At 37.9% G+C, this 24639-nt stretch overlaps 2 long non-coding RNA genes across 2 annotated transcripts; both read right to left on the reverse strand.

Moving 5' to 3' along the window:
• Positions 1-3758: 3758 nt before the first annotated feature.
• Positions 3759-4554, reverse strand: LOC149705321 (uncharacterized). The gene is made up of 3 exons (XR_016381606.1): positions 4257-4554; positions 4096-4160; positions 3759-4021 (listed from the first exon to the last, which is right to left on the reverse strand). It is a non-coding gene; the product is annotated as an uncharacterized LOC149705321 (long non-coding RNA).
• Positions 4555-8373: 3819 nt separating this feature from the next.
• Positions 8374-10137, reverse strand: LOC149705322 (uncharacterized). Its single transcript, XR_016381599.1, has 2 exons — positions 9384-10137; positions 8374-9222 (listed from the first exon to the last, which is right to left on the reverse strand). It is a non-coding gene; the product is annotated as an uncharacterized LOC149705322 (long non-coding RNA).
• Positions 10138-24639: the final 14502 nt, after the last annotated feature.

The following is a 24639-nucleotide window of genomic DNA, read 5'->3' on the forward strand; positions in this document are numbered from 1 at the left end:
TCAAATACGTGTAGTAGGCTGTAGACAATTTCACAAGTATTCTCCATAAAATTTCAAACTAATTTTAATTTTAAAATATCTGTCACTTTATACCAATATCTGTTAGATAAGTAATTTTGATCTTTTTCTTTTCACATTGTTTTCAAAGACACTTTTTATAAATGAACCTAAGAATTTGCTACAGCGAAGATAAACTCGCATGCTGTCAGCTTGCTAATTGATTCGCAAAATTTTCGAGAATCATAGCCCAATTCTGCACACTTCTTATGGCCCATTTCCGCACAGTTTTTACATTGAAAATTTAGTTCACCATTTTTTACCATAACCTATTTCCGCACAGTTTGCAAATAAAATTTTTTTATTTACTTGTTGATTAGGTTTGGTTCGGGTTAGGTTCGTTTAGATTTTGGTTAGGTTAGGTTATGCTACAATAGGGGCATGCAAACTTGTGATTTGACCCTTGCAATATCACTATCGATATAAAAAAGTGTATTGATAGACGTAAGCGTTAAACCAAGTGTGGTTTTGTTAAAAAATAGAAGTAAAAGGAGCATTTTTTAATTCCGTTTGTTAAATCTGCATTAAAAATTAATCTATCGTTAAATAGTATCGAAAATTTTATAATCATAAAACATAACATTCTGGCTATTTTCGATCCAATGGGCCAGCATCATAAGTTTAAGGTTTTTAAAATGTTTTGCAAACTGTGCGGAAACGGGCTATAGGTTTTTAAGGTGTGAAAAATGAAACTCTGCGGAAACAAGCGACCACCGGCGTTCTCTACTACGGTTTTAAAAAGCCAACAATTACACTAAATAGAAAACTTAATTCTTATTGTTTGTGATTCAGAGTACTTCGTCTGCAGGATTGTGGTATCCTGGAAAAGTTCCGTAAGGACAGGATTGAGTGGGAAAGGATTAAGGGCATGTTTGACACGGACCACCTCCAGGAAAAGAGTGGGACAAGACCTTTGGTCATAGTGGACCTGCAAGGCGCGTTCGCCATCTTGACCATCGGACACGCTCTGGCTTTACTCGTCTTTCTTGCAGAGACGGAGAGACTCTCTAACCTCTTCTCCAGATGCTTAAAGATGCTTAAATGACCACACCCGAAGAATGTATCTCGTTTTACCACGTTATTAAAAGGCACAGTGATCATCTAATTGCATAAGTTTGTAACATATGTTACATAAGTATGACACGACTTATACTTCGAAATGCTAGAGATTTACAGCTCCTACGTTTTACCTACGTCACTTCATGTCAATCTCTCAGTAACCAGTGACAAACTTATGGAACATATCGTATGAACTTATGATAATTTCTATAAACTTCCACAATTTTGCATCAATCTTTTACCTAAAATTTCATAAAGTAATGTAATAATTGTTGTTGATTAGTAATAAATAATAATAGTCATAGCACCGCATAAAATAACTTAAATTACCATATTGCTGTATTTGTTGTTAGCCGGTTCCAACACGAACCAGGCAGTTTGTAGAACGACGCCGAACAGAATAAAACATGTTAGCTGTCACTAAGAGTCGTTAATGAGACTGGGTTGTAATTAATATGCAAGCAGTCAGAACGAATAAGAAATGTCGTCAGACTGACGAATCTATACGCTTTTATATTTTCTTCGCTCGCTCCGAAGGATGGGAGGATTAGCCGCGCCTTAGCGATAATGTGGATCAATATTAGAGGTCGTTCAAACCAAGGTTTCTCTTGTTCGAGGAAGCGTCTGCAGCCAAGCCAGGTCAGACTCACAAAAATTTGCTTTGGTGTTACTTGTCGCGGGACAAGCGGCAATTGATGTATTCGATTCGACTACTCTACAGAACTTTGACAACACTATAGCAAGGGTTTGAAGCCCATTGCATCACTAAAAAACACGAGGTACATTGAGATACACCTCGGCCTTAAACCTTTGTCAGAAGATGAACGCCGGTTTGGCGAACTATACCAGGAATGATACGGACAACTACTTGGATCTTTTGCAAAAAAAAAAAAAACGGGGCAGAGTCAAACTCCGTTGACTCCCATTTGGGTTCAATCCACGGATAAGTTCGACTGCAAAGACATCAGTTTTCCCATTGCATTTAATAAACCTTATAATGAAGAATCGGCGATAGTCTGTCGAAAACCACGTAAGCCTAATTCTTCTTTTGGGCCTCGTAAGTCAACTAACCCTAAAGGCTCGTTTACACAAGCGCGAGAATATGAAGCTTAAAGATGAGAGATGAAGCTGACCCGTGTTTCTGTTTCTCGCGTGACCGTTCACATGCCCGCGAGAATATCACTTGAACGAGCTTTTGCCTAGAGATGACGCTGATTTTCCGAATAAGCTCGCGACCTGGGACTAGAAGCCAAAAATTGCTTTATGTGAACACGTTTGCTCCGATTTGCCAACTGCGAACGCGGTGACAGACAGTCAGACACAATGACAGACACACACACACAGACACGTCCAGTGTAAAACCTCTCCGTGACGTCATCGTCACTCGGAGAGGTAAAAATTGCTTTTTTGTGAACACGTTTGCTCCGATTTGCCAACTGCGAACGCGGTGACAGACAGTCAGACACAATGACAGACACACACACACAGACACGTCCAGTGTAAAACCTCTCCGTGACGTTATCGTCACTCGGAGAGGGAAAAATTGCTTTATGTGAACACGTTTGCTCCGATTTGCCAACTGCGAACGCGGTGACAGACACACACACACAGAAACGTCTATTGTAATACCTCTCCGTGACGTCATCGTCACTCGGAAAAAGTAAAAAATAAGAATTATGTCTTTAATCAATATTTTTAATGAATCTACCTTATGAAATGCAATGTTAAGTTTCTATTTCGTGCGTGATATTCCATAGAATCGTTCATACGGAAAACGAGGCACGAAACCAATCTAAGTTTTACTACTTTGACATATTTTGCGTTCGCGTTTTTCTGTAAAAATGCAATCAACCCAATAGTAATTATACTCAGCTAATCAGGCTATATCATGAATACTAAAAGTAATCAGTATTTAGTCAGTTTGGGAACCGAGGACTTTGAACTGTTCTTATTCATTGTATGATGAATGCTCGCTGCCTTTAGCCGCTATGTTGGAAGAAATTCACCATTTGAAAGCAGTACGGAATGAAAATTGAAATCTAGAACAAACTTTAATAACAAATTTTTACTCGGTCATGGTTTGGCGTTTACATTAATTGAAATAAATATTAGCAGACCTTTTCGCTACTAAATTGAGATTATGGTGAAGCTAAAATCATTGTAAAAGTATGGTTAAACCGGGTTCAAAGCACAACATAAAAATCTAAATATTTATTAACTAATTAAATAACTGGGCATCCGCGTGTTACTCGTTCGTTTTTATTTTGTCGCCATCTATGATGGGTCAAAATATTACGGACATCCATTTATGAGACATAAAACAGAAATTAGCTCCGCCTTCGTCGTCGTCTCGCCTTCGCCCTCTTTAAACTACAGTCCCCTATCACAAGCGACTTTGTCGCCATCTATGATGGAGTCAAAATATTACGGAGCTTCGGTAGGTTGTAGTAAGTGGGTTCGAGTCCAACTGCGGGAGGTTATATTATTTTCTTTAAAAATAGTTATTAAATTATTTAAATATTTACATAATTTAAATTATTTGAATATTCATGTAAATTCACTCATTATTTTACAGAAGAAAAACTATTAAAACTAGCTACTCTCAAATCTTAATGCAATTTCAACATTGAGATAAGCGATAATTTTACTTCTTTTACCTATTTTCAAACATAACTGATTCTTGTCTAGAACTGTAGAACACTTAATATTAATTAGCAATGTTACTGTATATAAGTAAGACATTAATTATACAGTGCCTAAATATAATTTTTGTAATAATTATCCTTTGCTATTATATCAATATGGAGTTCATTATACATTGCTAAAATACATTAGAAAGCGCGACAAAATTGTAAGGGTTTCCCTCGGAACCTCTTGTTAAATAACCACACGGAGTAAAGATCCACTATAAAAGTCATCAGAGGTAAGTAAATTACGTAACAACGCAATTTTTGCCATAGTTATATATTCATGTATTACCATCGTTTTCCAATCGTCCACGTCGCAGATTTTTTTAATTTCGGTGCTCAAAATTTTTGCGAATGCTTTAAGGTGAAGACGCAGTTTTAATTTTACTTATCTATAAATTTGAATGTTAATTTTTTGTTTAAAACACTTTTTTAATGAGAATAAATATTTACCCGATTGTACCAAGGCAACAATTTTCCCTCATTAAATATAATCAAGAAGGGATTTGCTATAAGAAGGCATAAACCGCGAGATTTTACGCTACTACTCTTACGCCGGTGTTAGTGGACAAGTAAGCCCTACCCCTTTCATGTCCGTCATTGCTCTGCGCTTTCCCATTGGATCCCGTGGAGTCTGGAGATAGGTCATACAGACGCGAATGACGTATTCCGAATAGAGAAAAATAATAACTCCAGCAAGGTAAACAGTAAATGGATGCTGAAACGGTACGACAGTTGTTTGTATTTTTCTGTTTACTACGCTGCATCCCACGGGAAAAAGGCAAGGTGCGCTCCTCTAGATCCGCCTACAAATACAAAGATATTTCCAAAGCAATTTCCAAAGAAAAAGAGGCCAATATTCCCCAATTTCCTAAAGAACGCCTTAAGGATTTCCAAAGAAATTTCCCAAGGAATTTTCTTAAGAGTTCTTAAGAAGATTTTTGTAAGGGGATGCGAAGAAGAAACTTACGAAGACTATAACAGCGTTTAAATTGCAGCCTTCTTAATAAAAGGAGGCTTTCGTATTTGTTTGCCTCAAAATTCCTATGGGGGGGGAAGGGTCCTTTTCCGATAAAAATATTTTGGGACAAAACTTGCGCGAGAATCGCGTGTTGTAAATGCTGGAAAACATCTCGAAAAGAATTAAAAATTGATTGGAAAATTTAATAGAAATGTATTTTTCTGTTTACTACGCTGCATCCCACGGGAAAAAGGCAAGGTGCGCTCCTCTAGATCCGCCTGCAAATACAAAGTTCGCCCTCCTTTAAACTAGAGTTTATAGCTAGAAACGTTAATCCTCTGGCAAACGACTAAAAGCTTTTCGACGATTCAGGTTATTTTTAATCGTTTGGCTTATTGTTTCTGTGAGTGCTTTAAGTGGCACGTCATGCTACTTAACGCGTGCCTACAGAGTAAACCTTATTCCGATAATAAAGCAGTAGCTCCGATTGTCGAATCAAACTTAGGTTTTAACAAATGAAGGGTCGATGTCACAATCTGACTCTGTCGGTAGCCGCTATCGATGTAAGTCAATTAAGTAATCGAATCTGTCCAATTTCTCGCAAGGTAAGACTAATAATTAGGTACTGTAGCCGTGCGCGTGGTTAACTGTCGCGGACATGGGGGTTATAGGTACTAACTACAAAAATGAGTCCTCGTTTGTAAAATAAAACAAAACTTAAGTTTATTGGCAAAAGATTGAATTTAAAGTATCTCCATTGAGGAGTTAAAGAAGAAGCGAACTGCACTGCTTCTTTACTAAACAAGAACTGCCTTTCTCAAGCGAGAAAAACTAGCCCCTCTACTTTAAGGGGATTTCCCTTTTTACAAACAGGTTTTGGGGTCTCTTGGCCACCAACAGCGCCAGCCCGCCTTATATAGAGGCTTGGTCGAAAAGTAAAAAGGGGTACAGCAAGGATACATATGTGATAAATATGTTGACAGAGAATGGACAAAATCTGGCCGTTACAGTACTATCCCCGAATGAAGCACAACGCCTTCAAACTGCGCCACGTCCTTTCAACGGAAGGCAATTCGACGGTAGTCGGCCTGAAAGGGAGAGATTTTCAAATCCTCGAAGCTCTGTCGCGAAAATTGCGATTCCAGTGAGGATATAAGCTCCGTTATCCGAGGGACTAGTCATTCCGCGTAATAGGTGGACGGACGCAATTTCAGAGCATTTGACTAGTCGCTCACTCGCTAACTTTGAACACTTAACGAAAACTTATGTTTATAACGCAGGTACCGGCTTTCAACGTCGTCCAACGGACAGTGGGGTTTCTGCGACCAAAACATGCCGGGAAACCAGTGCTCGGGACTGATAGGAATGGTGGCCCGAAACGTAAGATGACTTAGATAGATGTCCCCCCACCCCCCTTTATGACCACGCATATCGCTTTAAACGCTGAATAGGAGGTTGACGTGGGCATTTCAACGGTGACCCCGACTCCGGAACGCGGTCGCTTCGTGGACTTTTCCTTCCCTATACGCCTACGACGAAATTACCTTCGTCACCAAAGAACCGGAGTCGCGCGATTTGGTCGACGACCTCCTTTTCACCAAACCCTTTCAAGTTCAAGTACAGACTGTTAAAGAAGTCTTTGCGCGTTGCGTTTTTCGCACATATTTTACTATATTTCAAAAACTATTAGAGCTAGCGCTCTGGAATAAAGTCCGTTATAAAAGTTTTGCATTCCTCTTTCATATTTTACCCGTTCCACAGTTGTCCTTTGCATACTTATACCGGAAACCAGAAATGTCAAAATTATCAACATTGGATTCTCGAGGATATAAATGCGATTTTCGGATTCCTTGGGGTCGATTCATATTTGAAAAGTTTTCACCAAATTCAATTCGGATCAATAGGTCACGAGTAATCAGCCTTTATTCAAAATCTGGCAACTTTGGTTAGATTGGCGATAATTCATAATCGAGTATCGAATCTTTGTCGTAATAATGCTTGTTATATGTTATGGCACCTTATGCGTATATATATGATTGGTCTTGTGGCGCAATACTTCCAAACAAATCAGACGTTGATTAAAGGGATGGTGAAGTGGAAAATAAAGTAATTTTTTATTGATTTTTCCATAAGACAGTGAAACATCCAAGAAATAACACCGAACGATTTTTAAACTACGATTAGTTTGAAATTTCATGAATAATTTTAAATAAGGACCTCCGACCAATCGCGTAGCGCCCTGCCTTTTTATGAACAATTTTCTCTTGGCACGCTGCGTGTTGAATAAATTGATCGCGAGACTTGAAAAAATTTGCGCGATGTGACAATTGTGGCGCGAGACATGGAGCGTGCCACGAGAATTTTGTTAACAAAAAGGCACGGCGTTACGCGATTGGTCGGTGTTCCTTTTTTGAAACTATTCTTAAAATCTTAGCCTAATTTGAATATTAAAATAAATGGGAGGTATTTCCTGAATTTTTCATTATGCATACTGGTCTCAGGATTAGTAGAAGAATCAATAAAAAATCACTTTAATTTCCTTTTCCCCTCCCTTTAAGAGAAAACCTGCGTCTTTTGAAGGAGAGAAGCGATTTGAAAATATTGTTATTTGGGCCATGATATCATAATATTTAGAACTCACATTAATTACGTTTGGGCCTTCAGCCCGACTCATTGCAGCCCAGTGAAAAACTCATTCATATGGCATATGCGCTTCACGAGATCCCTTCAAATAGACATATTCGACTATTCCATATAAGAAACAACTTCAGAGGAGATGGCTTCTATGCTAGGAATTTTCGCTACGCGATTGAGCTTCTCTAAACGGAGCCTGAGGTTGAGCTATAGCCTCCCGCGTTTACTGCAAATGTGAGACCAGGGATAGATTTAGTTTTAGAAGTGGGAATAGAGAATAGAGTAATCTAGGGGCGCGTCAAATTCCACGGAAAGGAAGGGTATGAAAGGAGAGGCGTGTCAAAGCAAAAAAGGTAAAAAGGAATAACGTATTTTTCGCCGATCCCGTCAACAACGTCAGCAAAACGTAGCTTAAGTGAGCAATCAGAAAATTTTAACTTTTCATCACTCGTTAGAGGGAGGGCTCTATACTGGGCTATGAGTCGGACTGAATTAAACACTAACCGTTCTCCAATCCTACTACTAAAATTAAATCTATCTCTGTTGAGGCTTAATAATAAAGCCGACCGCAACCAAAGCATGGGCAAAGGCGTATTTCACAACTGACGTTCAAAGTTACCGATGGAAAACCCTTACAAATAAATGAGGAAAAAAAATTAATGCCGGTAACAATGATCACAACTGAAAATAACAGCTAACAGCTAAAACGAACCCGAACGGTAAACACTTGAAGTTGGTCTCTCTGCGCTGCTGGTCTGCTACTCCTTTCGTTTATTTTCTATGGTAAAAATACTAACTTTGGGAGGTATTGGGATATTAGGCCATTTTGTGTTTTAAGACTTTTATTGTGTAGGAAAGAAAATTATCCTTTTTAAAGAAATTTTGGATAACCATTAATATCAATATTGATAACTAGTTAAAAGTTGAAAAATATTTATAAAATTTGGAGGAAAATTTTCAAATAACAAGACTTCCTTCGAGTTTCAAACTGAAGAATGCTCGTGTGCTTTATTGAACTATTTTATACAAACAGGACAGTCACTTTCAGCTTGAATTTTTGCTTGATATTTTATTGGACATACCCTAGCCCTTAAAGGGAGGATAAAGAGGAAAATAAAGTTATTTTTTATCGATTCTTCTTCTAATTATAAGACCATTTTGCATAGTGAAACATCCAGGAAATACCGTCTGCGTTCTTGAACAATTTATTACAAACAAGACTGTCACTTTCAGTTTCAATTGTATTTTACTTAACCTCGCTTAGCCCTTAAACACATTTTTAATCTTTTATTAAATGACAGACAAAAACGCTAAATCGGGTTCAAGTCGCCCATCAAAAGAAACACATCATGTGGCGGCTGGGTCTCATGGAGGTGTCCAAAAAGGTCGCAAAGCGTAACCAGGTAAGCCAAGAAGAACTTGGTGGACGATAGACACAACCGACCACAGCCGAACGAAAGCCGCAAGTAAAGGTCACAAATACCGCTTCGATTGGAATCCCATCGTCAGAGGTTTGGAATGCGCATGAGAGCTCGACAGGAACAGGATGTAATGATTCATGTAACGATAATAAAACACCGCCACCTCTGGTAGGACGATCCTTGCGGAAAGTTATGTATTCCGGGGGTAGTAACTACGAATCCATAACCGAAGAGTCTAGCCAAGTTTCCGTGGGGCCAATGATATCATAGCGCGAGGAGTTCAAAAGTGCTAGATCGTTCAGCTTGTTACGCAGGCTTCGAACATTGGCATGGAAGAAAGTGATGCAATTCGAACGTCGAGGGGGCTGTGTCGATAAGGCGGAATGATCCGGAGATGTAGGTTCTTGAATAGCAAAAAACGAGTCACTTAAGGCTGGTAGAGAGCAGGTCGGGCACATATAGGGCTCGTCTGAAGATATGATATTTGCACCCGACTCGATTTTTCATTTCACCCTCCCTTTAATAGTATGAAAAGTACAAATAAATATAAAACTCAATATTTACCCGCGACTAAATTTAAACATTCTACTTGAACATTTAAGACACCAGTCGCTGAACTGTTAATTTTATTGTTGAGAAAAATCTCGTTGATTACTTCAAGAAGACCCACTTTCTTAATAGTGGTAAGGATCTCATTGGTGACGCCATTATTCTATTAAATGCAATAAAATAATTAACATCGCATTTAAAGGAAAAGTTCAGGTAACATAACATTATACCTTTAAAAGTACGGCCTTTTTTAAATATAAAATGAAAACTAAATATCTCTCATTGCAAAATAATTAGCATTTAATTAGTCTTAAAAAAATCAAGCATTAAATGCTAATTATTTTGTAATAAGAGATCATATATTTCCTGTTTTTAACTTATTATACTTAATTCCATTTATATTCAGAAAAAGGCCGTTCATTTAAGGTATATTGTTTTGTTACCTGAAATTTTCAATTTAAAGCAAAGCGCGGGCCACCCGTAACTCGATTTTCGCTCACTAGATGGCTCTACCCAAAAATCTTGAAAGGCGGGATTTATATGGGTATCAGCCTGTTATTGGTTAATGCCATGACCAATAGCAACTTCAAATTAAAATTCGTCTGCACAGACTGCATTTCAAACTTCAAAAATATCGCGGTAGCTCTTGTTTTATGTATACCCAATCAGGAATTTGGGTATTACGAGGCGGTTTTGTTGTGTTTATACTGATTAAATTAGTAGTATTTTAAGAGATATTGGTATCCTTACGAAGGCAAGTTTGGGCTGTTAGAAAAATTTTCAACTGTTTTCAAAGATGTGTGAGTAAACTATACGTATTTAATAATTATCTCGTATCCAAAGTTACTGACAACCACAGAGGCCTATAAAAGGTGGTTAACCAAACAAAGCAATGCATATACATATATAAATAAATATATATATAAATATAAAAAAAAATCATTTTATTTCACTACGCCACTTTGTTTTGAAGTTTATTTTGAAAAGAAATAAGTATAAATAAATTACTAAGTAATTTTGATGGATTTATGGTTTTTATTTTTTAATATTCTGAAAATCACATACTAATTATTCTGCCTAAAAAAACCCATAGTAACGCAAGTTATGCTAGGGAAATGCAAAATCCCTTTCCTCGTTAGTGTTCTCCAATGCGTGAATTCTCTAAAAAAAAAGAAGCAATATCAACTTGCGAACATTTAAATTAGGGTATCATAAAACTTACGTAATGTCAGCTGATAGATTTTTACAAATAGTATTTTAAAAAAAAAACTTATATTGAAAGATGGCCTTATAAGTTGTTCAAATAATGAATTGAATTCTAAACTTATTTCTAAGTGTTTAAAAGTGAAAAATATATCTAAAGTTAATGAGTAATTTGACACATTTCGGGAAATTTTAAAAAGCGAAATAAATTCAAGTAATCCAAAAATTGAAGAAAATCCAATTTCGCGTTTACTATATTAGTTTCAAGTTAATCTGGGTAAAAACCCCTCCTGAAACCCTTACAAATGCCATTTGGGCTATTTATTTATTTATTTTTAATTTGAGAATGTTATTCTGTATGTTATAAATACCTTAATAACTTCATTTATAACTTGAATAGCGAGGAGTGGCAACTTGTCATTAAAGGCTTCCGTTAAACCTTTTAGGAGCCACGTTTTTAAGACTTTGAAGTTGGCGTCTCGATAAGTAACATTTAAAAATTGTTCCAAAAACGTACGAGTGCATTTTTTTAAGATGCACAGAAGGAACTCGCGTGTCTGCAAAATAATTAGAAATACAAGAGTATTTCCTAATTTGCTCCTTCTAGGGTACCAATTATTAACAACATAAGTTATGTTCATTCCAAAAGTTTGTAACTGGCTACAAACTGGAGCTTGTCATGAAATGACGTAGGTGATAGATTCAGGGTAAAGCGACGCCTAGTGACGGGCTGTCAAATGCTTAGCACAGACAAAGTAAAAATTATAGGACCTTTCATAAAATTACAGAATAATAGACGACAGGTTCAAAAATATAGAATTTTATAGGAATTATAGGACCGCTACGCTACCCGCGCGAGCTAACTGACCTCCAATCCTCGACTATAAAAGAGTGAGAGCCACCTAGTGGCATTTCTTTAAACTAAACCTCAACCGCGACTTGCTTTAATTATATATTTAGCGGCTGATGCCAAAATTAAATTTTTTAATGATTATTTCATTTTCACATTTTGAACTTTTAGGCATATTTAGTATCAGCAAGAAGTGATATCTATTTTATTAGCGCGACGCGATGACGAATATTACGTATTTTCCGACTGAGGAGAGGTTGGCGAAATAGCCCGGCCTCCTTTTACGTATAGCCCCCCCCCCCCTTGGTATTTTGAAAGTGGGACTGGGACTATGACGCGCGAATACTTAGGCATCTCATACCTTCTCCCTAATAAACTAGATATCACTTCTTGGTATCAGAACCCCCAAGAATCCCTAAGACCCAATCTTCACATATACTTACAATAGGGGTAGTAAATTCATAATAGTTGTTTTAACTGCCACGGAGTCCCCCTTCGATTTGCTTAACAGAAATACAAGTTCTAGGACCTGTAAGAAATGAATAGGATTATATCATAAGTTTATAAGATATGTTCATTCCATAAGTTTGTCACTGGTTACAAACTGGAGCTTGTCATAAAGTGAGCGAGGTAGGTTATAGATTCAGGGTTAAGCGACGCCTGGTGAGGCACTATCAAAGGCTTAGTAATACAGACTAAATAATAGTAAGATCACTACCAACGAGATACACAAGGCCCATGCGGGCCCCAATTTTTTTTTCTGGACCTACTAAATCGCCACGATTTTCCTCTAGAGGCGCGTTTAAGTCTAGAAAAATTACGTAAACCTCACATGACCATCTGTCTGCTCTAAGTTTCGAACCTCGAGCGAAGGATTTCATGTGAATTGAGCCTAATTAGTAAGTGTATTAAAGAGATTAAGAAGCCCCTTACTAATATTGCATGATAAATAGGTAGATATTACATGAATTTCACGTGATTGTTCCCAAGTACAAGTGAATATGTCGTGACACAACGTGTCAATGATTATCACTTGTGTTTGAGAAGTATTTCATTAGTGAATACCAGCTCATTAAAGTGTCACGTTAGATGACTTTTCATACTCAAGGTGATTCATGGGTGACACTCGCATCACTAATATACACCCATGGATATCGGTCACGTTCAAGGCAAAGTCTTTATGAAATGAGGGTTCCTGATAGCAATATCAGGTGAATAACATCCAAAAATCACTTCGGGGCTCTGTCAATACTGTTTGTTAAGAACTCAGTGAGCGCGTGTCGGATGAATATCTGACAACAAGTAACACTTCACTGGGTTGATGTACACCTTGTTGAATATTGGACATTCAATAATTACCCGAATTACACCAGCCGCGCACATCACAAACATTCATGAATTAATGTACAGTCCGCCATTCATCCAAGGACCACCAACAGTAACTTATGAAACGTAGCGAATATTGAAGATTCGATATTCACCCGAAATTCACCAACTGCATATACGTGGATTAATGGTTTATCATTTATGGCTGGTGTATCTCAGATCTACAGCGAGTGATAAATTATCACTTGTATCTCATATTAATAGAAAGTGATAAATTTTCATTTATGTCAAGTTCATCTCAGATAAATAATGGGTGACAAAATATCATTTATGTCAAGTGCATCTCAGATAAATAATGGGTGACAAATTATCATTTATGTCAAGTGCATCTCAGATAAATAATGGGTGACAAATTATCATTTATGCCAGGTTTATCTCAGTTCAATAATGGGTCACAAATTATCATATATGTCAGGTGTATCTCAGATCAATAATGGGTGACAAATTATCATATATGTCAGGTGTATCTCAGATCAATAATGGGTGACAAATTATCATATATGTCAGGTGTATCTCAGATCAATAATGGGTGACAAATTATCATTCATGCCAGGTGTATTTCAGATCAATAGCGACTCATAAATTACCATTTATGTACTGAGGTTGGTGAATATTACACATTCAATTTTCACCAGAGATATACTAGCTGCGCTCGTCAGAAACATTCAAGAATTAATGTGAGGTCCGCGATTCATCCAAGAATCACCAACATATATAAACCATAGTGGATATTGGAGATTCGATATTCACCCGAAATTCAGTAACTGATTTATGTCACACACTTAAACGAATTAATGTTTTAACATTTATGTTTGGTGTAACCTTTGGTGTTACTCAGTTGAATAGCGAGTGATAAATTATCTATTATGTCAGATGTATCTCAGATCAATAAGGAGTGAAACATCAGTTTTGACAGGTGTATCACAGATCACTATCGAGTGACAAATTTTCATTTATGTCGGGTGTATCTTAGATCACTAACGAGTGACAAATTTTCATTTATGTCGGGTGTATCTCAGATCACTAACGAGTGGCAAATTTTCATTTATGTCGGGTGTATCTCAGATCACTAACGAGTGACAAATTTTCATTTATGTCGGGTGTATCTCAGATCGCTAACGAGTGACAAATTTTCATTTATGTCGGGTGTATCTCAGATCACTAACGAGTGACAAATGTCGGGTGTATCTCAGAACACTAACGAGTGACAAATTTTCATTTATGTCGGGTGTATCTCAGATCACTAACGAGTGACAAATTTTCATTTATGTCGGGTGTATCTCAGATCACTAACGAGTGACAAATTTTCATTTATGTCGGGTGTATCTCAGATCACTAACGAGTGACAAATTTTCATTTATGTCGGGTGTATCTCAGATCACTAACGAGTGACAAATTTTCATTTATGTCGGGTGTATCTCAGATCACTAACGAGTGACAAATTTTCATTTATGTCGGGTGTATCTCAGATCACTAACGAGTGACAAATTTTCATTTATGTCGGGTGTATCTCAGACAGGGTTGGCAACTACCTATCCAGTCCGGTTTAAACCACCTGGTTTAATCCGGCTTAATCCACTTAAAAAATCCACCTAAAATATCCGGCTTAATTATGAATGGGGAAAAATCAATTTTGTGCCATAAAAATAATTAAAATACAACCAGAAACAATTAAGGCAAAAATATATAAAGCGATAACTAAAGATTATTTATTATAAATGATAAAACTATTAGTTATGTTACCAGTTACTGTCCAGTTTCAGCTTAAAATATTTTACCAGTATCACTCGAACTTAAAGCATAGCGTGGTTCCAGTGGATCCCCTACAGGTTGACTTTCCTTACGAACTCCAGTTTTGGCTTGGGAAAGCTAGGGGCATTTGTGGGCGGGATTTATACGTGCATGTATAAATCCCGCCCACTAGCCTTTGCCAAGCCAAACCCGGAGTTTAGAAGGAAAGTCCCTTTGTAAGGGATCCACTGGAGCCGCGCTAGTGTTAGGCTCGTGCACTCAGGAAAGAAATAGATTTCAGGAAAACATTTTAGCAGTTAAACGATTTTATATTGGAACCGAGGCTAGGGGTCGGGTCGGGGAGTGCCCCAAAACTTATATAAGAGCTAAACAGAAGTACTTTGCCTCCAAAAAACCTAAAATGACTCATTTTTTTAAAAAATCCGGATAAATCCAATAAAATCCGGTTTAATCCAATAAAAACCACTGGTCTGGATTTTATTCAAATTATCCGGATTTTTGCCAACCCTGATCTCAGATCACTAACGAGTGACAAATTTTCATTTATGTCGGGTGTATCTCAGATCACTAACGAGTGATCTCACTTAGATCAATAGCGAGTGATACATTATCATTTATCTCAGGTTTATCTCAGATCAATAACAGGTGATATCATTTGTGTCATTTATTCGGCCCTATCTTGGTATGATAGTGCTTCCTTTAATTCGTATTATAATAAAGATTTTGAATAAAAATGAAAGATAAGATCAGAAGTCTTTTTCATTAAGTTTGTTAGCTGAGAAATAAATATATTTTTTTCGTTTTTACCTCTCCGAGTGACGTATGTCACGGAGAGGTTCTAAAATCGACAGGCATGTCTGTGTGTGTGTGTGTGTGTCAGGCTGTTGTTATTGACTTACACCCCAGGGGACCGCGTTCGCAGTTTCCGAATCTAAGCAAATGTGTTCGCCATTTCCGGACCGCATTCACAGTTCCCGGAAAATTCAAAACTTGAGGCTATCCACAATTCAACAGGCCACTATTATTTCATCTGACTCGTCAATTGTCCATTCCACATGAACACCAATCTGTATTCACTGGTTTCTAACACCACCACCTTCTGGGCGTTGCTTTTGTCTATCCCACATAGACACCAGTCTGTACTTACTGGCTTCTAACACCACCATCTTCTGGTCTTTGTTTTTGTCCACCCCACATGGACACCAGTCTGTAAACCTGGCTTTTACACCACCATCTTCTGGTCTTTGTTTTTGTCCATCCCACAAGCACACCAGTCTGTACACCTGGCTTCTACACCACCATCTTCTGGTCTTTGTTTTTGTCCATCCCACATGGACACCAGTCTGTACACCTGGCTTCTACACCACCATCTTCTGGTCTTTGTTTTTGTCCACCCCACATGGACACCAGTCTGTAAACCTGGCTTTTACACCACCATCTTCTGGTCTTTGTTTTTGTCCATCCCACAAGCACACCAGTCTGTACACCTGGCTTCTACACCACCATCTTCTGGTCATTGTTTTTGTCCATCCCACATGGACACCAGTCTGCACACCTGGCTTCTACTCCATCATCATCCTTAAGGTTAAGACATACGCGGCGATCGGCCAGGGTTACGAGAAACGTCCGGCCTCCCAACGGCGGGGCTTCCACCAAAGGTTCACGCAATTGCGCTGTTCTTATCCATAGCTGCGATTCGAAATCCTTATATACTACCTATTTGAATAAAGTGAAGCAACCGGCGTATGCTTCATTTTAAACGCCAATATTAGTCAAGTCTCTCAAGAATGTTTAATTGTTCTTTATCAAGACGATGTAACGCTCAATAAGGCGAACAACTAACGAAGAAAATATTTAATATTAATTATATTTATTTTAATATTTAAGATAATCTTGTTTCTCAACTCAAAATTAAAACGGAAAGAGTTAAAAGGCAGTCTATTTTTTTTGTCTGTGTGTGTCTGTCCGTTGTCACACTAGTGCGCCGAGTTAGCAGTTCGCTTTGTTAAGAAATCCTACAGAACCTTAATATTCACTTTTTCCATAATATAAAGTGAATATGTGGAAATCTTTTTCGTAATTACGATGCTTTTAGAACATTTGTAGCTGTTTCATTTTGATATTCCAAGGATGTTTTTTAATATTGTTATTTGAAATGGATGTTTATATATTACTTAAGCTATACTACATCTGTTTATAGCATAATCCTTTCTATAGTGATTTCAAGAAGAATGCAACGATATTGGTCAATTGAACTTTTATTTGTCAATAGGCCTAGTGAACCAAAAAGTAAACGATTGGTTTTCGTTTCTGTAATGCAGAGACATTAACGGTTCAGAGTGAGCCGAAAGTTAATACACTTTTAAATAATTAGGCTTAAACTTTATAATCATGGTGGATATCTGGGCCGCGTTCAGCAGAGCTCAGCGCTGTTAGCAGTGTCCTACAGGACGGGATTTTGTTTTAGAATTTGACGTCACGGTGCTTAGCGCTGAGCCAGCGCGGTCTTCAAAGAAAATAGTCGGGTTTTTGGAAAACGTGACGTAAAACGCGTAGTTCTCAGCTTGGCGAAAAAACATGGAGGAATTAATACAAATAGCTCTTGCTGATTCTGATGGGACTATAGCTATTTAATTGGCGTGAAACCAGTTGATCACGCGAGAATTTTAAGAGACATGTTACTTTCTAATTTTAATTATAAAAGTTGTTATTATTTATCTCTTTAAATATGTTATCATACAATTTTTGTTAAGCCTTGCTACCTTGCACGCTTTATTGCGCTAGCGTCATATTTAAAACACCGATGACCGGAGAAAAGCTAGGACAACAGATTTCACCGGTAAACGTTTTCCAAAATCCGCTGTCATTTTGGGGAGCTCTGCTGGACGCAGCCCAGACCAGTGAAAGGTCTGATCGTAATCGGATTATAGCTTGGTGTTTTCATGCTTTTTATGGTGCGCATTTACTTTCAGTGTGTGTAGTCACAAATAAGCTTTGATGTTATGTAACGTTAACAATCATGTTGACAAACTAAGAAAATCGTTGAGGTGAAACGAGAGGATAGTGTTTACATGGCAACCCTGTTGTGAATATGGCTTTGAACATAGAGGTAGAGGATATACAGTTGAGGAGTAGAAAATTGGGCCTTTACAAAAACGTAAAGGTAATATCCCTCCAAAGTTTTAGCTCTTCATTTCCCGTTTTTCCCCCCATCGGATGATTTTAATGTGTACAAGTATATCCTTATTGGATGTAAAATGTCGTCTGATTTACAGTATATATGCTATGCTTTGTATACTGCTTTAATATTTCATAAATTTTAACTTCAGTATTTGTTCTTAAAAAAAGAAACATTTCCATATCTGGGTAAGTAAGTTTGTAAGTAGTCCTCCTCGGAGAGGTAATATTTTGGTTTTCCCAACTTGTAATTATCATTTAAGCGTAATAACAGATGACCAATTTCGTAGTATGCCTTATTTTACATTTCCCATAATGATAGATAAGCCAGTATCTCGTAATTGAATGAATCGATCATTGCGTCCTCGGATTCTTAAATCAATCGTGGATATCGATGCAATGTTCAATTATCGTTAAGTGCAGCCACTTGACACCGTCCATATTTTTCGAAAACCGCCGACATGCGGGGTTTCATTTGAATGGGACTTTTGAATTTTGGGTACAGCCGAATGGGGGAGAACCTTCGCGTGTCACTTATATTAGGTGTATTTCAGATAAATTAGTGATATAATATCAACTATTTAAGGTGTATCTCAGGTCTATCGCAAGCCAAAATTTGTCACTTTTATCAGGTGTATCCCAGGTCTGTTGCAAGAGATAATTTGTCACGTACGTCGGTTCAATAACGGGCGATTAATTGTCATTCATGTCGTGTGTCATTCCGGTCCATGGCAAGTGATTATTTGTCACTCATCTCGGGTGGCTTTTGGGTCAATAACGGGTGATAATGTGTCACTCATGTCGGGCGTCTTTTGGGTCAATAGCGGGTGATTATTTGTCACCTCGAGTCGGGTGGCTTTTGGGTCAATAACGGGTGATTAATTATCTGTCATCTAGGGTCAATAACGGGTGATTAATTATCTGTCATCTAGGGTCAAAAACGGGTGATTAATTATCTGTAATCTCGGGTGATTATTTTACATCTCGGGTCAATAACGGGTGATTAATTGTCACGTATGTCGGGTGTCTTTGGGTCTATAACGGGTGATTATTTGTCACTCATGTCGGGTGGCTTTGGGTCCATAGCGGGTGATTATTTTTCACTCATGTCGGGTGGCTTTTGGGTCAATAACGGGTGATTATTTGTGATCTCGGGTCAATAACGGGTGATTATTTGTCATCTCGAGTAAATAACGGGTGATAATGTGTCACTCATGTCGGGCGTCTTTTGGGTCAATAGCGGGTGATTATTTGTCACCTCGAGTCGGGTGGCTTTTGGGTCAATAACGGGTGATTAATTATCTGTCATCTAGGGTCAATAACGGGTGATTAATTATCTGTCATCTAGGGTCAAAAACGGGTGATTAATTATCTGTAATCTCGGGTGATTATTTTACATCTCGGGTCAATAACGGGTGATTATTTGTCACGTATGTCGGGTGTCTTTGGGTCTATAACGGGTGATTATTTGTCACTCATGTCGGGTGGCTTTGGGTCCATAGCGGGTGATTATTTTTCACTCATGTCGGGTGGCTTTTGGGTCAATAAGGGGTGATTATTTTTCACTCATGTCGGGTGGCTTTTGGGTCAATAAGGGGTGATTATTTGTCATCTCGAGTAAATAACGGGTGATAATGTATCACTCATGTCGGGTGTCTTTTGGGTTAATAGCGGGTGATTATTTGTCACTCATATCGAGTGGCTTTTGGGTCAATAACGGGTGATTATTTAACATCTCGGGTCAATAACGGGTGATAATGTGTCACGTATGTCGGGTGTCTTTGGGTCTATAACGGGTGATTATTTGTCACTCATGTCGGGTGGCTTTGGGTCCATAGCGGGTGATTATTTTTCACTCATGTCGGGTGGCTTTTGGGTCAATAACGGGTGATTATTTGTGATCTCGGGTCAATAACGGGTGATTATTTGTGATCTCGGGTCAATAACGGGTGATTATTTGTCATCTCGAGTAAATAACGGGTGATAATGTGTCACTCATGTCGGGCGTCTTTTGGGTCAATAGCGGGTGATTATTTTTCACCTCGAGTCGGGTGGCTTTGGTGTCATCTAGGGTCAATAACGGGTGATTAATTATCTGTCATCTAGGGTCAAAAACGGGTGATTAATTATCTGTAATCTCGGGTGATTATTTTACATCTCGGGTCAATAACGGGTGATTATTTGTCACGTATGTCGGGTGTCTTTGGGTCTATAACGGGTGATTATTTGTCACTCATGTCGGGTGGCTTTGGGTCCATAGCGGGTGATTATTTTTCACTCATGTCGGGTGGCTTTTGGGTCAATAAGGGGTGATTATTTTCACTCATGTCGGGTGGCTTTTGGGTCAATAAGGGGTGATTATTTGTCATCTCGAGTAAATAACGGGTGATAATGTATCACTCATGTCGGGTGTCTTTTGGGTTAATAGCGGGTGATTATTTGTCACTCATATCGAGTGGCTTTTGGGTCAATAACGGGTGATTATTTTACATCTCGGGTCAATAACGGGTGATAATGTGTCACGTATGTCGCGTGTCTTTTGGGTCAATAATGGGTGATTATTTTTCACTCACGTTGGCTGTCTCTTGGGTCAATAACGGGTGATTATGTGTCACGTATGTCTAGTGAAAAATTAGTGATCAGGTGTCACACAGGTTTATAACGAGTGATAATATGACTCTTATCACAAATGACAATCAAGTGTAAGTCACGTAATTTTTACGTAAACGGTCAACGTGAAATATAAATAAATAGCAGGTCTATATTGGACTAATTTTAGGCAATACTTGGAGGTCTATTTTTGGGTAAGGGTTCCCAAATAATATTACACCTTTTCCAAAATTTTTTTTTTATCTTCATCTACTTCCCAAATAATATTACACCTTTTCCAAAATTTTGTTTTTATCTTCATCTACTTCCCAAATAATATAACACCTTTTCCAAAATTTTGTTTTTATCTTCATCTACTTGCCAAATAATATTACACCTTTTCCAAAATTTTGTTGTTTATCTTCATCTACTTCCCAAATAATATTACACCTTTTCCAAAATTTTGTTTTATCTTCATCTACTTCCCAAATAATATTACACCTTTTCCAAAATTTTGTTGTTTATCTTCATCTACTTCCCAAATAATATTACACCTTTTCCAAAATTTTGTTGTTTGTCTTCATTTACTTCCCAAATAATATTACACCTTTTCCAAAATTTTGTTGTTTATCGCCTCCCTATGGAGTTCTAATGCTTCTCAAGCCCTAGCTCGTCACCCCCAAATGTTATAACCAAAAAAAAAAAATTTATTTCTTTTTTTTTGAGACATATTTTCCGGAAGTCCCCGAGGTCTGATATATACTGTAAAAATAGTTTCCACTTAATACTCAGCGATTTACGTCAGTTATGGCTGATTACCCACAAACTATAATCATACCGTTTGCCCCCCATCCAACCATACTAAAAACTTGAGATTCGAGTAAAAAGGGGCCGAGTAATTAAACAAAATGTTCATGAACATACCCTCCATAGGATTAACATTAAACTATACTATGGAGGCTCATAACTCTGGTTGTACCAGAAGCCGATTAGGCTTTACACATGAAGTACGTAACATGTGCCTGGGGGAGCTACACGATATTCTCTAAGCTCCTAGGAAAGAACCTCCCCTTACGCGGAGGGAAATAGTTCAGTAACGCGGCTCTTTCGGATCCATCCGATCCTTCCGCCTTAAGAACCGATTTACCAGGTACATAAATTGGGGAACTACTATAAAGACTGAGTAGGGTGTCTAAAATATTCTTTAGATAAAACTATTCACAATACCAAAGATTATTTGGGAGTAAGGCGTTAAAATGTTATCAATCTGGGTAGCTTTTGCTTGGACTATTTAAGACGCCATGCATCTGTTTTTTACGATGAATGTTTTCTGTTCTCGCGGTTACGGCGAGCTCAGCCGCCGGCGGCTCGGGAATCGGGATACCGGCACCATACCGCTGTTACCTAGACAAGGCCTAGTGTAGTTTTAAAGTCTATTATTATTCGCATAGCTATTTTTCTGTTGAAATTAGGGAACTAGTATAAATATTGAGTAGAGTGTCTGAAATATTCTTTAGTTAAAACTATTCCCAATACGAAAGATTATTTGGGAGTAAAGCACGAAAATCTTTTAATCTGGGTAGCTTTTGCTTGGACTATTTAAGACGCCGTGCATCTGTTTTTTAACGAGGTATTTTTCTGTTCTCGCCGTTACGGCAAGTCCGGCCGCCGGCGGCTCGAGATGCGCCGCTCGGCCTCAGCCGCTGATATCTAGCCAAGGCTTAGTGTAGTTTTCGTGTCTAATTTTATTCGCAGATCTATTTTTCTGTTGAAATTTAATGAAAATCTTATAATATTTAGTTGAAGACTTATTAAATGTCTCGAAAAATTTCGAAACTTTAGCTTTAAAACGTTAAATATTTTATAACGACTACCGAAATTCGCCTTCCGGGCTTCCCGGTTATGTCGACGGCGAGGTCGAGTCGAGTTCCCATTCAAGAAAATAGTAATAGCCGTCGCCGATTGGTCTGGCATTAAAGAGGTTATCTATGATTAGGGGGCTCATGATTGGTTAAAAGCTTTTTTGTTCGTCTGCTTAGTTTTTACTTCGGGAATATCATGAAATCCATGGCCAAAGCTATGGAAAAATGGGACTTACGTACTTTATGTGTGAAGCATAATCCGCTTTTGGTTGTACTAGAGATACGGGGATGTTCTTTGATTGTGTTATAGCCTCCCCTCCTTCGTTAACATTTGCTCCATAGGATACTCCATGTACAGGAAAACCTGGAAATCTCAGGGAAATTTGTTTTCCAAAAGTTGAAGTATGAACCCTGATTACTTAATAGCGTAGAGGAGGATATGGTCTAAATTTTTTATTGTTATTATTACATGAGAATTTAGTTTTGAATTTATTTGTCCCTTTGCGTTATTAGTACAGTCAATCTGGGGTTTGACCCGGAACAAATTGCGATAGTTTTGAAATTGGGGACTCTTGTAGAACTTGAAGCGCTCTTTCACATGGTGCAATCTCCCCCAATCAGCAACTTGAGGAAAATCCGCCATCTTGAAAAATGGCCGCCAAAATTACTAAAGTTCTACGTAACTTTGGCTGTAATTATCGGATTGAATCCCAAAAAATCTTATAGTGTAGCTTAAGACATTCCACACGATTTACCTTATATTCATTTTTAGCGTTAAACCAACCGGAAGCTGACAAACATGCATTAAAACCGGCTAAATTGATAAATTTCGTGAAATGCAAAGTTTCTACCGAAAGAATTTAAAGATTTCTTTAAAATTTCGCTGTTCAAATAGTAGGAAGCGCTCTTCTAAGACTTTTTGTCGATCCTACGATTAAAGAGGGCTAAAAGTGTCCGCCATCTTGAAAAATGGCCGCCCAATTACGCTAAAATGATCATAACTCGTGATCTAATCATCCAATTCACAATTATACTTTTTTTTAATTACTTGATAAGATTGATTTATTTTGTGAAGAAAATCAGTGGCGGCGCCAGGATATTCTTTGGTGTAGGCTAAAGGTTTTTCACAAATATGGGCCCCTTTTAATTATTGTTAAGAAAATTTTAGAATTCATTGTTTAAATTGTTTGTGAGTATTTATTATCGTAACTCAAAGCCGGTCTGTGCTTTTTTTGTAAGCTTCAAAACATTTTCCATAAAGCTTAGTTAAAGGGGCACACTTTATAGGTTTCGACATTGATAGACAAATACCTTAGTCTAATCGATCATGATATTCAGATTTCAAAAATGTGCGAAAGAAACGAAACCATTTCAATCCGAAAGGGGATCCGACTCATCCTAGCTAATGCTCGTGGCGAATAAACAGTTGCATTAGAGAGTTTAAGCTGAAACTACGCGTACTCTATATTTAGCAGTCCTTAAGGCCCGTTTTCCATCGAGCTTTTCAAGGTTTTGCTTCAAAAACTGAAGCATAACACTATAGCGAAATCAGAACCCGTTTTCAAACGCGCTAGAGAGCTGCAACTCCGTGGAAGAACTCCGAAACCCGCTGGGTTCCGCGTTTAAGCGATTGGAACTCCAGGAGTTGGAAATGTTTTTCTGAGATAAAATTGGAGTTGGGTGGCAGTGGAAGTTTTCGTGTGCGGAGTTGGGAGGCACTGGGAATAATGATATTTATAATTGCGGAGTTGGGAGGCAATGGAAAATTATCTTAAAACATGGAAATCTACGGAGTTGGAAAACTTAAGTCTGCCAAGTGGCAGGGCTCCAATTTAAAAGCGGACCTTAGCGTTATTTGTCTTTTGAAGCTTCGTACGAAATTCTTTTTTCACCCTTAACCCCACGTGACACGCCCCCTCAGTGAGTCTCTCACACAATGGGGCCGCGGGCGCTTTCCTTTTCTCTTAAACCCATTGACAAGAGTCTCCTTTCTAGCTTTGAGGCATATTAACAACTTATAACAGAATGAACTCTAGTGTTAGTATTTCTTGATTCGTGAAGTTTGTGGACTTGTCCTTTAAAATAGCATTTGCGAAGCGAATCAGTCCGATTTTAATTAAGTAGCTAATTTAAGAAACTAAGCGTAAAATATGACTGAACGACAACGCGTAGCGCCTTTTTCCCCAAATCTTAAGTTTTATTTAAAGTCTAGAAGAATTGTATGAGTAAATATTATTCCTCATTTGAAAATCCTAATTTATAAGCACTCGTGATATCAATCTCAGGCCAAGTTTGAAAGAAAACTAATGAGATACACGTTTTACTTGAACTTTCTATTTTTCCAATTCTAAAGAGTAAAGAAATCTTCCAAAGACTAGAAACTAGAAAGGTTTTAATGGACGAAATTAGAAGGAGTTGGGAGGAGTTTAAGAAATTTTAATTTTCATGGAAG

The sequence above is a fragment of the Phalangium opilio genome, unplaced genomic scaffold, assembly GCF_054372755.1.
Source record: "Phalangium opilio isolate 3A_F unplaced genomic scaffold, DU_Popi_V2 ptg000014l_1, whole genome shotgun sequence".
NCBI lineage: Eukaryota > Metazoa > Arthropoda > Arachnida > Opiliones > Phalangiidae > Phalangium > Phalangium opilio.